Source organism: Lissotriton helveticus, chromosome 10 (genome assembly GCF_964261635.1).
Source record: "Lissotriton helveticus chromosome 10, aLisHel1.1, whole genome shotgun sequence".
Taxonomy (NCBI): Eukaryota; Metazoa; Chordata; class Amphibia; order Caudata; family Salamandridae; genus Lissotriton; species Lissotriton helveticus.
In genome coordinates, this window is record NC_136071.1 from 599,501,442 (window position 1) to 599,523,214 (window position 21,773).

At 49.4% G+C, this 21,773-nt stretch overlaps 1 protein-coding gene across 1 annotated transcript in view; it reads right to left on the reverse strand.

The window, feature by feature from the left end:
• CREBBP (CREB binding lysine acetyltransferase) overlaps positions 1–21,773 on the reverse strand; it is a 1,783,742-nt gene that overhangs the window by 1,289,639 nt on the left and 472,330 nt on the right. The gene's annotated exons all lie outside the window — the stretch shown is intronic.

The following is a 21,773-nucleotide window of genomic DNA, read 5'->3' on the forward strand; positions in this document are numbered from 1 at the left end:
CATGTCCATTTTCCTACCTCTGGCGATTTTCTTTTTTTTTTTTTAGATTATTGCTGTTCTTTTCTCAGGGCAAGCACGAGTCGAAGTGCAAACCGCTTCATCCAGCATTACTTCAGGTTCATAGCGTAGCTCTCGTCCCGCATTTTCCCTTACTACCGGCACTGGTCAGGGAGACACCTCACAGTGGTCTAGCACACCCCCGCCATCTTGCCCTCCCCGAAGCAAAATATGCCTTATTGCCTTAAAGTCTGCGGCGTAATCCTTTTATGAAAATTACAACAGACCCTACTTACAGTTTAGCCAATTACAATTAGTAGAACCCATGACTTTTAAGTACCGGGGGGACGCATCTGCAGGACCAGTGCAGACACTATAGATGGAAATGTAGTAAGAGCTACTAATTCTCTTCGATCACAGGTGTCATTCTGGACTACCTTGCTGTTAACAATATCAGGCCGAATGGCCGTGTCGAAGATGTTTATGCTACCCAGACTCATATAATTTTGTGGCTCTTCCTGTTGTCCTCCCGACTTAGATCTTTAAAACACTGGCTACCCTGTTATCCTTATTATGGGGGAAGGTTAGCCCTGGCCAAGATGCAACTTCAGAGCACCGAGGGCGGTATGGGGCTCCTGATTTTAAGGCATATTGCATTGTTGGGCAATTACAATAGCTGGCATATTGGTTAGCTGGCCACAATTTATTTGAAATCGACTACTCTCCTGAACAATTATAGCATGGAACACTACAGGCACTGCTGTGCCCTGGAGCTGTCGGAATGCGTAATCCTTTCTTTCTACTGCATATTGCATTGCACTATTAGAAAGAGGCGCTGAAATATGCACACATGCCTACCCCATATACCCCCAATATTCCTCTCAGTGGCCTACCTACCCGGTGTGGAATATTGTCAAATGCTCGGTTGTAGAGTTGGACACAGGCAGGAATGGAGGCAATTGAAGACTTCTTTTTAGATGGTAACTTGATAACCCACGTCAAGTTTGTACGTACTAACACAGTACCAGACACTAGTTCTCCTACATGCGGCAATCACACAATACATCCGGAGATACTGGCTGATCGATCAGAGGGGAACCCCCTACATTTCAACTAGTGAGAGCCATTCACATAATGGGGCATGGGCGCCACCTTATCAGATGGCTGTAGAGGACAGAGGGAGCATCTGAATACACCATTCCCTCTGCGGCAGAAATGGGAAGGGGTGCTGGCAAGGGCACTGGAAGATAGAGAATGGAACATAACCCTAGAGCACCCTAAGAGGGTGTCCCATAACTTTAGGCTAAAGACAATACAACTTTTCACATTACATAGGGCCTACCTCACTACGCTGACAATACAGCTGCTGAATGCCCCAGATGTTCTCATCAACTCAGTGACTTTACTCACATGTTATGGACTTGCCCTACACTGAGGAAGTTTAGGTCGGAGGTCACACTGAGTATCTCAACTGACGGGATGTTCTCCTTGGACAACTATAGAGGCTGGTCTGCTGGGTCTTTTCCCTCTGCCTAAGAAGGAGACTTTACTGTGCCGCTTTGCGGGGCTCGCTAAAAGGCTAAATACACTGCGCTGGAAATCCTGCATGGCACCACGTGAAGGAGGATGGAGGGAGGAGGTTGTTAAATGGGTCGTGGCGGAGGGAGAAGCGCTTCCGCGTGAGCTCTATAGGGGATTAAGGAAGAAGCCGAGCTCCCTGGATTGGGCCCAGCTGTTGGAACAGTTTAAGGCAGAAATGAGTGAAGAGACGGAGGGCACCCAGAACACACAGACCACACTGAATGACCATACAGACAGTGCCAAATTCTCAGTTGTGTTATAATTTGGACATACATGTTGGACCCCCTCTTTCCCTCTTCCTTTCCTCTCCCCCTTCCTTGTCCCCCCCCCCCTCTTGTTCTCTTCTCCAGTATCCCCCAAAAGCAATCAGCTTGGAGGAAGGTGATTGGATAGTAGTGGCAAAGTTCTAAGGGAAGATTTTTGTTGGGTTTTTTGGAGGGTGGGATGTATTGAGGGAGGGATAATGGGAGGGTTTTATTAGCAGGGAGGGTAAAAGTTTATTAAAAGACATAGCCATGTATACGGTATCATAAGAGCTGGTGGTTAGGTACATATTTAACCTGAGGATGAAAACGACATCATGGATTGCACAATTGGTATATCTGTATGGAAATATATGTCAATATATGCTGGATATGTAAAATGCCATTTAAAAAGTCATACAGAAATATATAACCTGCTTGTACACCTGTTAATACAATTAAATATGTGTAAAAAAAAAAAAAAAAAAAAAGAACGCTAACAAACCACAACTATGGACACAAACATGTCATGGCAATTCATGTCAATGCTCTATTTCTCAACATAAGTGCATTAAATTATTATAAATTGGATACTTCCCTGCCGCATGATTAACCTAACCTAAATTCCAATAAAGAGGTCCACATTGAGCAAGTCCAAATACCAAAGTCCAGCTCTTATGTCAACAAAAAACACTGTCAAGAGGAACCTCATCTGGTGGGCTTGTATGACTGCTCCCCTCTCTAAGGAAAACATATCCAGCCCTTGCCAGAAAGGATACAAGGCACTGAACCACAGCAGCTTGACAAAGATGCAAAGGACGTGTCTCTCGTCAAAATCCATTATTGCCCGAACCACTAATCTGATGTGAATCATTCCCACTCTTATGGGTATTCCCACAGACATCTTCCCACAGAGTAGTTTAGATTGGGACGAGCACTGTCACTTGGCCAAGGGAACAGAGCATCTCAGACACTGTACACTGCCTTCATTGCGGTCACAGAAGGACTGCCTTTAGCAATGTTGCAGTATAGTGACTGAACTGTGGTTACTATAAGTAATCCTGCTGTTACTACTGTCTGATCTGTACCCATCCTATGGTCCACTACTGTGCAATGTTTCCGCAAGCTTTGCAGTGCATTTTGCTTGAACTCGGAGATTATCTACTGGGCATCCAAACTGATTCTTCAGCAAGAAATCAATCGGATTGGTTGGGGGGGGGGGGGGCAGAGCTAGCTCGAGACCAAGATGGCCGCTTGAGCCGAGAGCTCCCTGTCTTCACCTAATTATCCTGCATTTATACTGCTTGTCGCGCACCCATATCCTGCCCTAAGCCTGGGGATTGTGTGCTGGTCAGCAGTGGAGCCAGACCACAGAAAGAACAGAGCTCCTACCTGCTCTCCCCTTGATGTGCTGGGCCGACCTGCCGTGGTGGGGGTCTCGGCAGCGACCATCGGGCCCGCAGTGTGTCAGGAGGCGGGAAGCGTGGCCAGAGCGGAGCCCGGGTGGTGGACTCGAGTGAGCAACTGAGGCCGCCGTAGGAGCGCTGCTTCTATCACCGCGGGAGCGGCTGGCCGGGCCAAGTAGAGGCGGGGTGCAGCAGCCCTCTATTTACTGTCCTCCGGAGGTGGCCTGAGCCTTGCCTGCCCGACGGGGGGTGGTCTTGTCCCCCCCCCCCGTCTCTGCGTCAGTGGGCGGGTCCCATCGGGAGCTACCTGGACATCGGGAGTGTTGGCGCTGGAGTTTTTCCCCGTGGCTGGCCCGGTGAGGCGGGGAGCGCCCTTTCCTTGACGCGGCCTGCTCCGACCCCGGAGGACTTGGGAGCCGAGCGCGGGCCTCGCTGACGTCAGGTGGGGGCTAGGGTCCTCGCCCCGCGGAGAAGACTGCTGCTGTGCCCAAGCCTGGTGGATTGCGAGGGCTTGGCGCGGGGGCCCTCCCCTCTACGTTTGAGGCTGCTTGTGGGAGTTATTGCCTGCCGGACGGTGGAATGCATCGCAAGGCTGGCGTGGAGGAGTTGAGCCTGTGCTGCCTCGCACATGTGGGAAGACGTCTGTCACTGGGGGCGGTGTGCTTCTTAGGTGGTGCCCCAGACCGGTATTAATACTACCTCCTGTGTGGAATTCCTACGCTGTGTGCTTGGTGGAGTGCCCAGAGCGGCCTCCCACTGGCGCCTGCTGTGGTTATTTTTCTCCTTCAAGGCGTAGAACCAGGTATAGTGATTGAGGCGTGGACTTACCTGTGTTGGAGTGCAATTGCCGGTGGTCTTCCTCTCCCCCCCCCCCCCTTTGGATTGGACGGCTCATACCCCTAGCCAGGGAGTTACTTGCATCATGCAATGGGGCGAGTGGACAGGAACCAATCAAAGCTGTTGTTTGACCCGAAAATGTCCAAGGCTACTGAGTCTCCCTTGGAGGAGGGGGCTAGCGGGTCGGACACGGCTGGAGGGCACCAACAACAAGATATTAGTGGTATACTGATGGCCATGGAAAAGAGTCTGCAGGGAGGTATTGCTTCCTTGGGAACCAAGATTGACGCCCTCACCTATCGCATGGAAAGCATGCCGGAGAGATTAGATAAACATGCGGAACGCATAGATATGTCGGAACGAAGGTTAACAGAGGTCAAGGAGGCTCACACCACCCTTGACTCGAAGCATAAGCAGTTGAGCAAGGTCCTGCAAGTTATACAAGACAAGACAGAGGATTTGGAGGCCCGCTCTTGGAGATGCAACCTCCGCATAACCGGCCTTCCGGAAACTACCCGGACTGGGAATATGGAGCTTCTTATAGAACGGCCTTTGAAGACTCTGCTGGCCGACACAGCCTTCTCAGAGATGTTTCTGGTAGAGAGGGCTCATAGATCCCTGGGCCCGAGACCAAAGCCAGGAGTGACACCCCGACATATAATCGCAAAATTGTTGCACTACACGGATAGGGACACGGCGCTCAAACTGGCCAGAGAGAAACAGCCGCTACAATATGAGGGGTCGACTATTTCTTTATTCCCAGACTTCACGGCCAGGGTTCAGGAGGCGAGACAACAGTTCATCCCGATGAAACTTCAACTCCGCGATATGGGAGCTGACTACGCAATGTTGTATCCTGTGAAGATGCGCGTCAACCGACAAGGGCGCTCCTTGATCTTTACTGACCCTAGAGCACTACAGAAGGCCCTTAAGGAATGGCGGAGAGAACAACGGTCCTCTCCTGAAAGGGAGCTCCTGGATGAGGCGACGGGAGGCAACTTGGACGAACAGGACTAGGCCTGATACCAGACCACTAACGGCTAAGTACTGGGTGTGACAGTTATTGGTCTGAGTGCGCTTGAGTCGGGCCTGGGTGTTGGGTCTCTTCCCCCCCCCCCCCTCCCTGATACGAAGTCCCCTGCATCAGATAGTTGCGGAACAAAATTATAGCTCTTGGGGTATGTGTACTGAGGGGATGGCACTGGGAGTGGGGCGAGGGATTCTACAAAGTTGGCTGCAGGGATTTGTTTGGGCAAGCATAGAGCTGCGACACTACAGTAACGCGGCGCAGCACACTTTCTTTACCTGATTGGTGGGGCAGGGAGGTGGCTCCCTATATGCATCAGAGCAGAAACTTTAATAACTGTGAGCTACCTCCTCCCTCGAGTGCATCACACTGGTGAAATGGTAGGAGTGATTTTGGGTTGGGGGGGGGGGGGGGGGGGGGGGGAGGATTGTTGTCCGGGAGGGGTTGTTTCCACCGCCAAGTTGGGGTTGGGCAGGCGTGGGAGGATTTGGTATGGGAAGTTCGTGTTGGGCAGACATGGGGGGCATGAGGGGGTGGGGGGAAGTGACTGTCACGGAGGAGGGATTGTTTATTTGATGGTCTTGAAGTTTACTTAGCGATACAAAAGGGGATGACCCCCTTTTGTACCGCTTGAAGTTTACTTAGGCATCAGAGCACTAACTGGGCATGGCGCACACCAGACACCTAAATTTGTGACACCACACCATGACGAATACGATTACAGCTGACCCTCTGACAGCCCCTCCCGAGCGATCCCCAGACATGTTGGTTCTGCTAATATGGAATGTATGGGGTCTTAACGACCACTGAAAGACCCGGAAGGTCCTCCACTACCTCACCAGGCACCAAGTGGTAGTTGCTCTCCTACAAGAGACTCATCTACGCCCGGACAGCCCAATCTTACGCACTAGGGGTCTCTTGGCTAACGTACACGCAGCAGGATTTCCCTCACATGCTAGGGGAGTGCTGACGTGGGTGAACCCGAGGGCCTCACTGACACCTCTGGAAACTGATGGGGAGGGGCGCTACACTATTTCGAAATGTTGTGGTAAAGGTCTGGAGATCTGCATAGTGAATATTAATGGCTCTAACTTTGATCACCCTGCCTTCTACACGTCATTGGCGGACAAAGCCCAGTTGCATGCCCAGGTATTTCTGCTTTGGAGGGGGAGATTTCAATTTGACCAGGTGCCCCGAGATTGGTAGGTCGGATGGTCCGGAAATACGCCCTTCGGCCTCGGCCAGAGTATTGGAGTCGTCTATGATGAGACTAGACCTATACGATGTGTGGAGACAGACACCCTACACAGGGAGGCTATACACATTATTCCGCGCTGCATGATATCCACACTAGGATCGCCTACTGGCTGGCTTCTACTCGTTTGGTACAGCAAGTTCATGCATGTGTGATATTACCCCGCACATACTCAGACCACTCGCCGCTTTTATTGACTAGAGACTCGCCTAAGCAGCGTGTTCCCCCGTTCATGTGGAGCTTCCCCCCTACTCATTGCTAGATGACGCATTTAAGGAGGAACTAGCCACATCTATAGAGTTGTTCTTTGACACGAACGTGGGCTCTGTCGATTCATATCAGACGGTATGGGAAGCCTTTAAGGTATATATTAGAGGGATCACAATCTCCAAACATGCAGGGGTGCTAAAATCGATACGTGGTCGATTAAAGAGGCTGGAGACAAGGATAGCCGAGCTGGAGGCCCGGAGGTTGACAGACTGGAATGAATGGCTAGCGCAGGAGCTGACCCAGACGCTAAGTGAATTCTATGAGGAGGCAGATGCCGAAATTAAACATCTTGGTAAATATGCCACGGCCAGAACTTATGGGGAGGAAGAACGACCAGGATCGGTACTGGCGCAGTTGGCTCGCCAACGCCGGAACAGAATGGTGGTTCCAGACATGAGAGCAGCACCGACAGATTCCGGGAGTATTACGCTGCTCTGTATGCCTCCAGAGGTCCTGCCCCAGAGGAACGCATTCTGGACTATTTTGACTCACATAGAGCTACCGTGGCTAACAGACTTACACCGGGAATTTTTGGCTAGACCGATTGAACGAGAAGAAGTTGTTTTGGCACTGTCGGGCATGAGGGCCAACAGCGCCCCGGGAAGTGACGGTCTGACCGTTTCCTTCTATAAGGCCTTCTCTGACCTGTTGATCCCACAGTTACTTGCGCTATTTGAAGATATCTGTTCCTCGGGAGAGATGCCACCGACCATGGGGGAGGCTATATTGGTGGCTATTCTTAAACCTGGGAAGCCACCAGGGGATTGAGCCTCATACAGGCCGTTATCATTGCTGAATGTTGAAGCAAAGATACTTGCGAAACTTATAGCCAATCACCTTAGCCCTTTGGTAACCACTCTTGTTGCTCCCGAGCAGGCAGGTTTTGTGCCCAGCCGCAATCTCACCTATAATCTCAGGACGGTGTTCGCGGCCATGCAGCACATGCGCCCTGAAGTCTTGTCGATGGCTGTATTCCCCGACATGGAGAAGGCCTTCGACTCCGTCGAATGGCCTTTTCTGCGGCATGTCCTAGACCGGATGGGTGTTGGGACACTCTTTCTCCAACTCCTGGCAACGTTATATTCTGCCCCCAGGGCTTGTATCCGCATTGGATCGTTGGTCACTGAACCGATATCCATATGTAGGGGCACGAGACAGGGTTGCCCCCTGTCTCCGATGTTGTATGCCCTGCGGCGGAACCGTTCGCCTGTGCCTTGCGAGAATACCATGGACACAGGGGAGTGCGTATTCCGAACTATCGTCTCATCGTATCCACATATGCTGACGACACACTCCTGTATGTCAGGGACCCGGGGGTTCACCTCTCTCCAGTTTTGCGTGAGGTGGTGTTATTCAGCTCCCTATCAGGTATTAATGTCAATTGGAATAAATCAATTATGTTCCCTCTCACACCGGCCACACCACGTGTTGACCCGGAGTACCCATTACAATGGACCAAAGATGCGGTTACCTGGGGATCCAGTTACATACGGACTCTGAAGTAGTGTTGAGAGAGAACTATGGTGTCGCGATCTCCAAATTAGAAGACGATATTGAAAAGTGGATTGCCCTACCATTGTCCTTGCTGGGGAGAGTCTCCCTGATGAAAATGATCGTACTGCCACGGTTCCTCTTTTTATTTATTAATATTCCGTTGGTACTGTCTAAAAATTTCTTTAAGCAACTGACCTCACTGTTGATTCGGCTAGCGTGGGCGGGCAAACAGCCCAGGGTGGCCTGAAAAGTACTGACTCGCTCGTACGCAGCGGGAGGATTGGGCGCCCCTGACATGGAACTCTATTATAGGGCGGCGTAGTGCGCCCACGCATATCGATGGATACATGGTCCAGCTGAGATCCCGCTCGTCCGTATTGAAACTATAGTTGCTGACCCGACTCCCTTACCTGCTCTTCTGTTTTCTCCTTGTGATCGCAGCACAGGAATTATGGATTCCTTGAATTCTGTCACTCACGCGTGGCATCACATGCTGGACATACAGGCTGGCAGCTTACTATACGCGCCGTCAGTACCTATTCACTCGCTGAGATCGCTGGGAATACATACATACTATGGGGGAACTCTTTGAGGGTGGTACTGCCAGAACCTGGGATCGGGTGGCGACAACAGAGGAGCCCTTTTCGTTGATGTTGCGATTTCAGTTTCACAGGGTGTGGCATGCATTTAGGGACCTCCTGGGGGAGGATCTGATGGAACCACCAGAGGTTGAGGCATTAAACTACATAATACAGGCTAAGTCCACCGCCAAGCTAGTGTCCAGGCTATATTGCATGGCACTTGCTGAAAGTCAAGCTGATTACTCTAAGCCGCGTCAGGAATGGCAGAGGGATCTGAATGTGGAAATGACAGACGAAAAGTGGCTGTATTGCTGCTCGAGCAGCAAACGTGTATCACTAAATGGGCGCCATAGGCTGATCCACTTTAAATTTCTTAATAGGGTTTACTATACCCCTGAAAGACTTCATCGATATGGATTACGTGAGAACCCACACTGCGAACGGTGCGGAGTGTTAGTTGCAGATTTCCTACATGTAGAGTGGAGCTGCCCGGGGATTGCTCACTTTTGGAACCAGGTGTATGCCCAGGTGAATCGGGTCATAGATCTCGGGTTGGCCCCAGATGCGCTCCTACCTCTACTAGGATATTCTAAACCTATCCATAAGAATCTCAGACGACTGGTGGATATGTCCTTCCTCTTAGCCAGGAGATGTGTAGCTCTCTCCTGGATGCGGGGCCCCACGCCCACCCTAGTGCAATGGGATAGGGAAATGCTCTACTGCAGCACGCAGACAGAATTGTATAGTGCATTGATGCCCACCCGCAACAGGCCTAAAACCTTTTGGGCCCTAGACCAGAGTTCGAGACAAGCAAGGGATATAACTGATGAGGTAGACGCAGTCACACCTGTAAGGGCAGAATACACAGGGACTGACACAATGAGTCTGAGGTTGGGGATTAGGGCCCCTATTACATACCTTCTGGGGAAGACCGTACACTGGGGACACAGAGATGGCCCTTAGGGCTGGGTCACTGCTTTTGCAGAGAAACGGGTGACATCAGGGCGTTGGAGGATCACACATAATAACTGGTTACATAACTGCTGTGTATTGATGAACCTATATGTCCAGGAGGGGTTGTCGTGCAGATGTCATATCGCATTGTCTGACTGATTTATATTCTGGTTGTATGTGCCTATGCCCGGTCTCGTGGACCACTTTATTGTTCTTTAGATTTGTTCAATTTATGAAATGCCAATAAACAAATTACAAAAAGAAAAAAAGAAATCAATCTGATTACTGAATCGTGATCTGCAGTTCAAAAATCAGATTTTCTCAGGCGTCATGGTCTTAGTACCACTGATTCTATACTCAGTTTTGTTGTTTTATTATAAGGTTGCATCACAGTACATCACTGGGTAAAGCCCCATATACATTCTGAACGTATCAACATGAGACATTTTCCGTACTAATACAGACCATATGCTAAGCCATCGTTTACAGCATTTGTCCCAATATGACATTCGTGTATCGTATAGCAGTTCAAATAGTACTGCGCCAACATGAAACCCTAATACTCAGTTTTCGACTTGTCCTTTTTCCTGCATTCAATGATGATTTTGAGCAAGGGTTCAAAATTATTTTGTGGTATGTATGACAGCCATGTCCCTCAGTGTTCTCATGAAAGGTGTATCATCTATTCACTATACCCACCCAAATTGTGAAGACTGCCTCCTGGTATCATTCGTGGTACTATAAAGTAACTCATCGATTTCTCCAGAAAGGCTTAAAAAAATTATATGTTTTATAAATCCTAACTTTCTCTTTTTTTCAATTCCTTGGTCTCTGACAAATATTCCATAATGCAGAGCTGAATGGCACTAAGAATTATACTCTCAGGCACCAAAATCATTTACACAAAGAACAACTTACAAATAATTCACTACATCTTAAGTGAGGAACAAAGCAAAGCACTTGATAATGGATGAACAGCTGCTGTTGGAATTACGAAGGATTAGTTACTTGCCTGTAATCCTAGTTCTCTTCCAGGGGTATACTCATTAAAGTCATAAGCACTGAATAATCTCCGCCCATGAGGGGGAACCCGGAACATATAATAAAATAAATATATGTGTGTAAATATATATAACAATAGTACATAGTACTAAACAAATTATACACATATATATGTATAAACCAATAAAATGCAGCCCAACATAACCCATAGGCTAATAAAGCCATAATTACATATTTTCTGCAGTATGAAAATAAACTATATAAACAATGCAATAAAAAGGCATGAGCCTATGGATTTAAGTGGAAACGATTTTACCTGTGGTGTGAGAGTAATGGGTTTGATCCTTTCCATGGTCAGCAACAGGTGATTTTGCCCTACCTCCTACATTTAGCAAGATCTGGTCTTTAATTTAATTCTATTAAAGTCCATCTTGCTGCGATCACAGCCTACAGAAAATCACCTACTCAGGCCTCCTTCTTTAGGATGCCTGTAGTAAAGGATTTTCTGGAAGGTTTGAGAAAGGTGTATCCGCCAGTCAGGTCTCCTTCTCCACCGTGGGAGCTTAATGGGGTGTTAACTAAGTTAATGGGTGCTCCTTTTGAACCTATACAGAAAAGGGGGTGGTGATGAACAGAGTGTCTGAATTAAGCAGACCACTCTTACCGAGTCCAAAGATCAGGGCTTGATCCATCACCGTTATTTATCTCACTGCCCCATCCCAGCTCAGAACCTGGCTATATGCAAATTAGTCTGTCCCTGGCCCAGTGCATCATGGGAACAGGGCAGACCAAACTACCAAGCCAATTCTTCACCAGAAAGGAGACAAGCTACCGGGGACCGGTTTCTGGCATTTCAGCCTCTTCGGCCCGGCTTGCTTGAATCCTGATGGAGCAGTGAGAAAGGGACTCATGTCTGAGTATACCCTGCCACACCTATAGTGGCTAAAAACAATACAGAAAAGGGGGTGGTGATGAACAGAGTGTCTGAATTAAGCAGACCACTCTTACCCAGTCCAAAGATCAGGGCTTGATCCATCACCGTTATTTATCTCACTGCCCCATCCCAGCTCAGAACCTGGCTATATGCAAATTAGTCTGTCCCTGGCCCAGTGCATCATGGGAACAGGGCAGACCAAACTACCAAGCCAATTCTTCACCAGAAAGGAGACAAGCTACCGGGGACCGGTTTCTGGCATTTCAGCCTCTTCGGCCCGGCTTGCTTGAATCCTGATGGAGCAGTGAGAAAGGGACTCATGTCTGAGTATACCCTGCCACACCTATAGTGGCTAAAAACAATACAGAAAAGGGGTGGTGATGAACAGAGTGTCTGAATTAAGCAGACCACTCTTACCCAGTCCAAAGATCAGGGCTTGATCCATCACCGTTATTTATCTCACTGCCCCATCCCAGCTCAGAACCTGGCTATATGCAAATTAGTCTGTCCCTGGCCCAGTGCATCATGGGAACAGGGCAGACCAAACTACCAAGCCAATTCTTCACCAGAAAGGAGACAAGCTACCGGGGACCGGTTTCTGGCATTTCAGCCTCTTCGGCCCGGCTTGCTTGAATCCTGATGGAGCAGTGAGAAAGGGACTCATGTCTGAGTATACCCTGCCACACCTATAGTGGCTAAAAACAATACAGAAAAGGGGGTGGTGATGAACAGAGTGTCTGAATTAAGCAGACCACTCTTACCCAGTCCAAAGATCAGGGCTTGATCCATCACCGTTATTTATCTCACTGCCCCATCCCAGCTCAGAACCTGGCTATATGCAAATTAGTCTGTCCCTGGCCCAGTGCATCATGGGAACAGGGCAGACCAAACTACCAAGCCAATTCTTCACCAGAAAGGAGACAAGCTACCGGGGACCGGTTTCTGGCATTTCAGCCTCTTCGGCCCGGCTTGCTTGAATCCTGATGGAGCAGTGAGAAAGGGACTCATGTCTGAGTATACCCTGCCACACCTATAGTGGCTAAAAACAATACAGAAAAGGGGGTGGTGATGAACAGAGTGTCTGAATTAAGCAGACCACTCAGATGTGAGTCCCTTGCTCATTGCACCATCAGGATTCAAGCAAGCCGGGCCGAAGACGCCTGAAATGGCAGAAACCGGTCCCCGGAAGCTTGTTTCCTTCCCAGTGTAAGAATTGGCTTTTGTAGTCTGGTCTGCCCTGTTCCCATGATGCACTGGGCCAGGGACAGACTAATTTGCATACAGCCAGGTTCTGAAACTGGGATGGTGCAATGAGCTAAAAAACGGTGTTGGATCTAGCCCTGATCTCTTGACTGGGTGAGAGTACTCTGCTTAATTCAGAGACTCTGTCCATCACCACCCCTTGTTGTAAATTATTTTGTCCACCCTAAGCGTGGAAGGGTATACTCAGATGTGAGTCCCTTGCTCATTGCACCATCAGGATTCAAGCAAGCCGGGCCGAAGACGCCTGAAATGGCAGAAACCGGTCCCCGGAAGCTTGTTTCCTTCCCAGTGTAAGAATTGGCTTTTGTAGTCTGGTCTGCCCTGTTCCCATGATGCACTGGGCCAGGGACAGACTAATTTGCATACAGCCAGGTTCTGAAACTGGGATGGTGCAATGAGCTAAAAAACGGTGTTGGATCTAGCCCTGATCTCTTGACTGGGTGAGAGTACTCTGCTTAATTCAGAGACTCTGTCCATCACCACCCCTTGTTGTAAATTATTTTGTCCACCCTAAGCGTGGAAGGGTATACTCAGATGTGAGTCCCTTGCTCATTGCACCATCAGGATTCAAGCAAGCCGGGCCGAAGACGCCTGAAATGGCAGAAACCGGTCCCCGGAAGCTTGTTTCCTTCCCAGTGTAAGAATTGGCTTTTGTAGTCTGGTCTGCCCTGTTCCCATGATGCACTGGGCCAGGGACAGACTAATTTGCATACAGCCAGGTTCTGAAACTGGGATGGTGCAATGAGCTAAAAAACGGTGTTGGATCTAGCCCTGATCTCTTGACTGGGTGAGAGTACTCTGCTTAATTCAGAGACTCTGTCCATCACCACCCCTTGTTGTAAATCCTTTTGAACCTATACATAAGTCTTCCTTGCAACACTTAACATGTAAAGTAGCGTTCCTGGTGGCTATTACTTCTGCTCGTAGAGTGAGCGGGATTCAGGCTCTGTGTTGCAAAGAACAGTTTACTGTGTTTCATTCTAATAGAGTGGTACTCAGGTCGCATCCTGCTTTTCTGCCCAAGGTAGTGTCCGATTTTCATATTAATCAAGCCATAACCTTGCCTACCTTTTTTCCAAATCCTACTGGTCCTGCTGAAAGGGCTCTTCACTCCTTAGATCTGAAGAGAGTCCTTAAGTTTTATTTGGATAGAACAAAGACTTTGAGACAATCAGACCGTTTGTTCATTAACTATAGTCCTATTAATACAGGCTCTGCAGCATCTAAGAGGTCTATTGCTAGATGGATTGTTTCTTGTATACTTCTAACTTATCAGTTGTCAAATAGGTATTTTTCAAGAAGACCAAAGGCACATTCTACAAGAGGGAAAGCTTCTACCATAGCTCTCCTTAGAAATGTTTCTATGGCAAAAATTTGTAAGGCATCTACTTGGCGTTCAGTGCATACTCTTACTCTCCATTATTGCCTTGACTCAGACACACAGGCAGATGCGCAAGTTGGGCAAGCATCTCTTAGAAATGTATTTGCTAATTCTAGCTGAGATCTGTGTGTTACAGCTGTTGGTATTATTTTCTCTGTTCGCCCGCGTTTTGTGGGTATGAGCTTGCTACTCTATTCAGTGCTTATGACTATTAATGAGTATCCCCTGGAAGAGAAGGATTAGTTACTTACCTGTAATCCTAGTTCACTTCCAGGGGTATACTCATTAAAGTCATAAGCACCCTCCCGCCTCCCCGGGCGAGCAGAAGCTTTATGGTTTTTTGAATATAGTAATATTGTGTTTCTAGATGCAGATTCCTGCTAAGTTTACTGTAAAGTACAAAATAACTGACCTAACTGTCACCTGTGGTGCATGATGGGAACAGAGTTGCCCTGGAGGCCTTAAAGGCAAAGTGTTCAGATTCTCTGAGGCCTTAAAGGCGAGGTGTCAGTCTGATTTTCTGTACAGGGATAATTTTCTGTATGCAGACTTCTTAGGCTAATTGCCTTTTATTACAGATTCTTTGATGAAAATAAAAGGTTTTTTGCTGATTATGGAATGCTTTTGAGGCTCATGGCTTTTTATTGCATTGTTGATATAGTTTATTTTCATACTGCAGAAAATATGTAATGAATATGCTACTTACCAGTATGCATCTGTTCTTGGCATGTAGGGCTGCTAACATTCATATCTTAGCATTAGATCGCCGCCTAGTGTTGGGCTCGGATGATCACACATTGTTGTCCTGGAAGAGTCTTCGAAGTATCCTGAGATAGGTGGCTCCTCCCCTGGACTACAGTGCGCATGGGCATCGGCTCCATCCCCAGATTGTTTTTCGCCATTGTGGCAGAAGATGGAGTGAAAAGTGTAAAGGATGTCCATGCTAATGAATAAATACAATAGTATATCTGCAGCTGCGACAGGCACCGGGGAGGAGGGCGGGCGATATGAATGTTAGCAGCCCTACATGCCAAGAACAGATGCATACTGGTAAGTAGCATATTCAGTTCGAGGCATGTGGGCTGCTAAATTCATATCTTAGCATAGAATACATAGCAGTCCCTCCATCAGCGGCGGTTGCCCGTGCCAGCTGCAGAAACCTGAAAAAGTGTCTTCAGAACAGCCTGTCCTACAGCAGCTTGCTGCTTGGAATGCACATCAACACAGTAGTGTTTTGTAAAGGTATGTGGTGTAACCCACGTGGCTGCTCTGCAAATATCCTCTAAAGGAATGTTCCCTAGGAAAGCCATGGATGCCCCCAGTTTGCGTGTGGAGTGCGCTCTGGGGGGTATTGTTAAAGTGCGCTTGGCTTTTTGATAACAAATCTGGATGCACTTAACAATCCATCTGGCTATCCCTGCTTTGGAAATCGGGTTGCCTTTGTGTTGTGGTGCGAAGGCAACAAAGAGTTGTTTTGTTTTTCTAAAGGGTTGTGTTCTGTCTATGTAGTACATCAACGCCCTCCGTACATCTAAGGTGTGGAGCATTCTTTCCGCCACCGTTTGCGGGTTTTGAAAGAATGCTGGTAAGTCAATAGTTTGGTTTAGATGAAACTGTGACACCACCTTCGGAAGGAATTTGGGGTTAGTGCGTAGCACTACCCTATTTGGATGAATTTGAATGAATGGCTCTTGGATTGTGAGCGCCTGCAGCTCACTGACACGCCTCAGAGACGTAATAGCTACAAGGAAAGCTACTTTCCACGTAAGGAACTGGAGTTCACACGAGTGCAGTGGCTCAAATGGTGGTCCCATCAGTCTGGTGAGAACGACATTGAGGTTCCACACCGGAGCTGGCGGTGTTCTTGGGGGAATGACTCGTTTCAGACCTTCAAGGAAGGCTTTAATGGCGGGCACTCTGAAGACAGAGAGGTGCTGCCTGTTCTGGAGATAAGCCGCTATGGCGGATAGATGTATCCGAATGGAAGTGTACGCTAGATTGCACTTGTAAAGATGCAACAGATAGCAGATGATGTTGGGGATAGATGCATCTAGCGGGTTGATGTCATTGGCTGTACAGTAAATGACGAAACGCTTCCACTTTGCAGCATAGCATGCTCTAGTAGTTGGTTTCCTCGCCTCCTTGATGATGTTCATACACTCCGGAGGTAGGTTAAGGTATCCAAACTCTAGGACTTCAGGAGCCAGATCGCCAGGTTGAGCTGTTGCGGATCTGGATGCTGAATTTCTCCATGGTTCTGCGTCAAAAGACTGGGCGTGAGGCGCAGTCTTTGATGCGGCACCACTGAGAGTTCGAGGAACGTGGTGTACCAGGCCTGGCGCGCCCACGTTGGAGCAACTAGGATGAGAGTCATCTCGTGCTGCCTTAGCTTTCTTGCGACCAGCGGTATTAGAGGGGCTGGCGGAAAAGCGTACGCAAATCTGCCTGACCAGTTCATCCATATCGCATTCCCCTGCGACTGTGGGTGAGGGAACCTGGCGGCAAAGTGTTGGCATTTTGCGTTCTCTTTCGTGGCAAACAGGTCTATCTCCGGATGACCCCACTGCCGGAAGTACGGGTGGAACTCCCACTCGTGCATTTGATGGCTGTACCTGCTGAGCAGATCCGCCATCTGATTGTCCTTTCCTGGGAGGTGTTCTGCCATGAGGAAAATGTTCCTCTGAATGGCCCACTTCCACATGCTCTGAGCCAGATGAGACAGCTGTGGCGAGTGGGTGCCTCCCTGCTTTTGAATGTAGTACATCGCGGTCATGTTAGGCGTCCGGACTAGCACGACTTTGTTGCACAGATGTACAATGAAGGACTTGAGCGCCATGAAGATTGCCATCAGTTCCAGATAGTTGATGTGCATCTTCTGTTGCTGCGTCGTCCATAGTCCCTGCACTGTGTAAGTAAGCACATGAGCTCCCCATCCCTGGAGAGATGCGTCCGTTGTCAGGACAATCTGCGGCACAGGCTCTTGGAACAGTCAGCCCTTGCAAAGGTTGTGTGGAGTCCACCAATGCAGAGAGTCGTATGCCCGACTGGTAACCAACACTAGGTCTGTCAATTGCCCACGAGCCTGTGTCCACTGATTCGCTAAGCACTCCTGGAGCGGGCGCATATGTAGCCGTGCGTGAGGGACTATGAAGATGCAGGAGGCCATCATGCCTATCAACTGCATGAACACTCTCGCTGGAAGCGAGTGTTGTGGCCTGAACCTTTGGATCAGAGCCTGCATGCTGTCTATCCTGACTTGGTTTGGCTGAGCCATGGCCGTCAGGGTGTTGATCGTCGCACCTAGGAACTGCCGGACATGCGCCGGCTGAAGATGCGATTTTGGGTAGTTCAGGGAGAAACCCAGATCGTGAAGAAGGTGAATTGTAGTCGACATGTCTGCGGCGCACTGTTGCTCTGACTTGGCTTGCACGAGCCAGTCGTCTAGGTAGGGGTAGACATGGATGTTCTGCCTCCTGAGGTGCGCCGCTACTGTCGCCAGACACTTGGTGAACACCCTCGGGGCTGTTGTGACTCCGAAGGGTAGGACCTTGAACTGGTAGTGCCTGCCTTGAATAGTGAACCTGAGGTATTTCCTGTGTGACGGGTGTAGTGGAATGTGGAAATAAGCATCCTTGAGATCTAAGGTTGCTAAGAAGTCTCCCTGGTTTAGCAAGGGAAGAATCTGTTGCAGTGTAAGCATGTGGAAATGTTCTGATAGTATGTACAGGTTGAGGGGACGTAGATCTAGAATGGGTCTGAGAGATCCGTCCTTCTTTGGAATAAGGAAGTACAGGGAATATACCCCCATGCCTTCCTCTCCCACCGGCACGAGCTCGATTGCTCCCTTTTGCAGCATCACCACTACTTCCTGCTGCAATAAGAGCAAGTGCTCTGCGGACATAGGCCTTTGCCTTGGCGGGATGTTGGGTGGAGTGGACTTCAACTCTAGGCAATAACCATACTGGACTAGTTGTCGCACCCACCTGTCTGTGGTGATGTTTCTCCAGACGGGCAGGAACTGCTGCAGTCTCCCCCCGACAGGTGTTAGGTGGTCGGGGGGCAGTGACAGAGAGTCACTGTTTGCTTGGAGTAGAGGAGCGGGAGCTGTTGTTTCCTCTGCCGCGACCTCTGTTGCTGTTATTTCTGTAACCTCCCTTGTTCTGTTTTGTGAACGAGGATTGTGCCCCACCTTTTGAGAACTGGGATTGTTGACCCATTTGTCCTCTGGTGACTCCACGTGCACCTGAGCGACGAAAATTGCTGCCACGAAACTGTTGTGACTGTAGGGCCCCCATAGACTTAGCAGTTTCCGTGTCTTTCTTTATTTTCTCTAGGGTGGTGTCAACATCTGGACCAAACAGACTATCAGGATTGACTGGCTGATTAAGAATTGTTGTCTGAATATCCGGTTTAAACCCTGAGATGCGGAGCCACGCTTGTCGTCTCAGCATAACGCTAGTGTTGATAGCTCTAGCAGCTGTGTCCGCAGCGTCAAGTGCACACTTGATGGCTGCGTTTGAGATTAGCTTTCCTTCCTCAATAAGCAGTTTGGTGTCCTCTTGGAACTGTGGAGGCAGGTGTTGTACAATCTGTTCTAGGGTGTCGTAGTGCGCCCTATCGTAACGCGCCAAGAGTGCCTGTGTATTGGCGATGCGCCAAAAGTTTGATGCCTGTGCAGCTACTCTTTTGCCCCCTGCCTCTAGCACTTTGGACTCCTTATCCGGGGGAGGAGCTTCACCCGTTGTCTGGGAGTTGGCACGTTTCCTGGCATTGGCGACCACAAGAGAGTCCAGTGGCAATTGTCCCCGAATGTATGCGGGGTCTGCAGGTGCAGGTCTGTACTTTTTTTCAATGCGAGGGTTGACCACTCTCGCTCTTGTAGGCTCCTTAAATATGTCCCCAGCATGCTTGAGGACTCCTTTAAGCATAGGCAGTGTCTTTACTGTCCTTTCAGCGACTGAAAAAGTGTCGAAAAGGAAGTCTTCCTCAACCGGGTCGGCATGCATGTCCACATCATGATTGGCTGCCGCCCTTTCGAGTAGTGCATGAAAACCTGCTGAATCCTCAGTCGGGGATGCCCGTGCATTAAAAAGCTGCGGGTCCTGCCCCGCACCTTGGGTGTTCTGGTCACCAGTGTCATCATATGAATCCGGTTGTGCATCAGGTTCATTGATTGGGAAATTGTACTGCTCGTCCTCATCATACCCCTCACCCGCAGAGTGTTCTGGGGAGGGAGTAGGGCTCCGTCTCGGAGGAGGCTGGATTGGTTCCGGCCTGAGGCGTCAAGGGGCACCCTCTTCTTCTTTAGTGGGATGACATAGGAGTCCACTGGCTCCGAAGTGATTTTCCTCTTATAGAGGGTCAGTTTGCCTGTGTCAGCGTCGATGAAATGCTCTGAATCGTCCTCGGATTCGAGTACCCGACGTGGAAGCGGGCCTGTCGGTGAAGAAATCACCTGTTTCGGTGCCGATTTGGTTGAAAATGCTTTCGGCGCCTCCTTCGGCGGCAAAATAAAGAGAAGTTTCCCAGATGGCTTCGCTGGAGTGTCCTTTTGCGGCTGCGGCGATGGTATCGGAGCCGACGGGGCAAAGGCCTTCTCCCTGATTCTTTGCAGTGATTCGGCTATGAGGGACGGCTCACTCACAGTTTGTTTCGGCGCTGACGAGGATGGTCTGATCTTTCCCTCGGATCCGACGTCCATGTGGGCCTTGTGCGCTTTGGGCGCGGATCCTGTCTTTACCGCCTCCGATTCCTGTGTTCGGGGCGCAGACTTCTTTCCGTGTGCCTGCGTAGCCTCCTTGGAGCCGACTTTGGCGGGCTTGGACGGCGTCGTAGCCGCTGACCCGTGCCGACCATCTTTCTTGGAGGACCCCTCCGCTGGCGTCGGTTTCGATTTTGCAGCATCGGAATCGACGGACTTCTTCGACTTCTGCGGCCCGGAGGTCGACGGAGTCGATGGGGTAGCGGGCACCGTCGTTTTCACCGGCACGGCAGCCATCTTAGGGACACTCGAGTCCTTAAGTTTCGGTTTCGTTTTCGGGTCGGCCATTTTAGGTGTCGTCGATCCCGATGGTTTCGGTTTCGGTTTCGAAACAGTTTGCTCAGCAAGTAAGTCCGTGGCCGGGCCCGAAGGCGGGGCTGTGGCTTGCGGCAACGGGTCTTGGGTAAGGCCGACAGGCGATCCCGTGTCCCGGTCGGTATCCTCGTAACCTTCGGGGCAGAGCTCGTCCCCCGAGCTGTCTGCCGCGGCCCCATAAATCTCATCGTCGTCTCCTACCTCGTCGACGTATTCAAGGCCTTGACCCGCGACTCCGTCGTCGTCTCCCGGATCCGCCTCGACCTCCGTCCCGGGTGGGGAGATTTGGAGATGATGACCCTGGTCCTCTTCGTCCTGGTCGCCGAAGATGTTCTCCGGATCCGGGGCCGCTTGTTTAGCTTCCATGCGCACCGCGCGCCGAAGCTTGAGAGTCTTCTTTGAGCGGAACTGTGCACACAACTTGCACTTGCCGTCGTCGTGGTCAGGCGAAAGGCATTTGTTACACACGGGGTGTAGATCGATGTGTGGGTACTTGGACCCACAGAGCGGGCAGTACTTAAACGGGCTCCTCTCCATGTCCGAAAAGTTTTGCAGTCGTGTCGCGATGAGAAGGCCTCAAAGTTCCGAGAGCGAAGAAAACTCCGCTTATTCCGGCTCCAAGAGACGGAAGACTCGAGACCGTGCGCAGACAATACCGACGCAAGAAAATCGAGGCCTTTTGGCCGCTAAAAGTTAGTTTTTCTTGGTTCCGACAGTAAGACGTCGAGACCACATCCGAACCCAATGGCGGAAAAAAACAATCTGGGGATGGAGCCGATGCCCATGCGCACTGTAGTCCAGGGGAGGAGCCACCTATCTCAGGATACTTCGAAGACTCTTCCAGGACAACAATGTGCGATCATCCGAGCCCAACACTAGGCGGCGATCTAATGCTAAGATATGAATTTAGCAGCCCACATGCCTCGAACTTATGGCTTTATTAGCCTATGGGTCATGTTGGGCTGCATTTTATTGGTTTATACATATATATGTGTATAATTTGTTTAGTACTATTGTTATATATATTTACACACATATATATATTTTATTATATGTTCTGGGTTCCCGCTCATGGGCGGAGATTATTCAGTGCTTATGACTATTCATGAGTATCCCCTGGAAGAGAAACCGCTTTTCACAAGCACAAACTTCACACCATAATAATCCAAGAGTTCCATCCTCACCGACATGGCAACTGGCTACAGTATCACTTACTGGAGTCACTGACAGTACTCAGTCACAACTGTAACTGAAGTACTACACTTCAAAAAAACATTCACTGTTTAGGACCAAAATGAAACTGGGCAGGATGGCCGTATTTCTATTTAATGGATTCTTGGAGGTGGCTACATCTTGAGCCAGCAGTCTTATGTTTGTACTAGTGGTTTCTGTTGCTACCTAGGTCTTGCCGAGTTCATTGACACCTTACGTTTTAAATAGTTGGACAGATCATCAGTGTTAGCTAATATAATT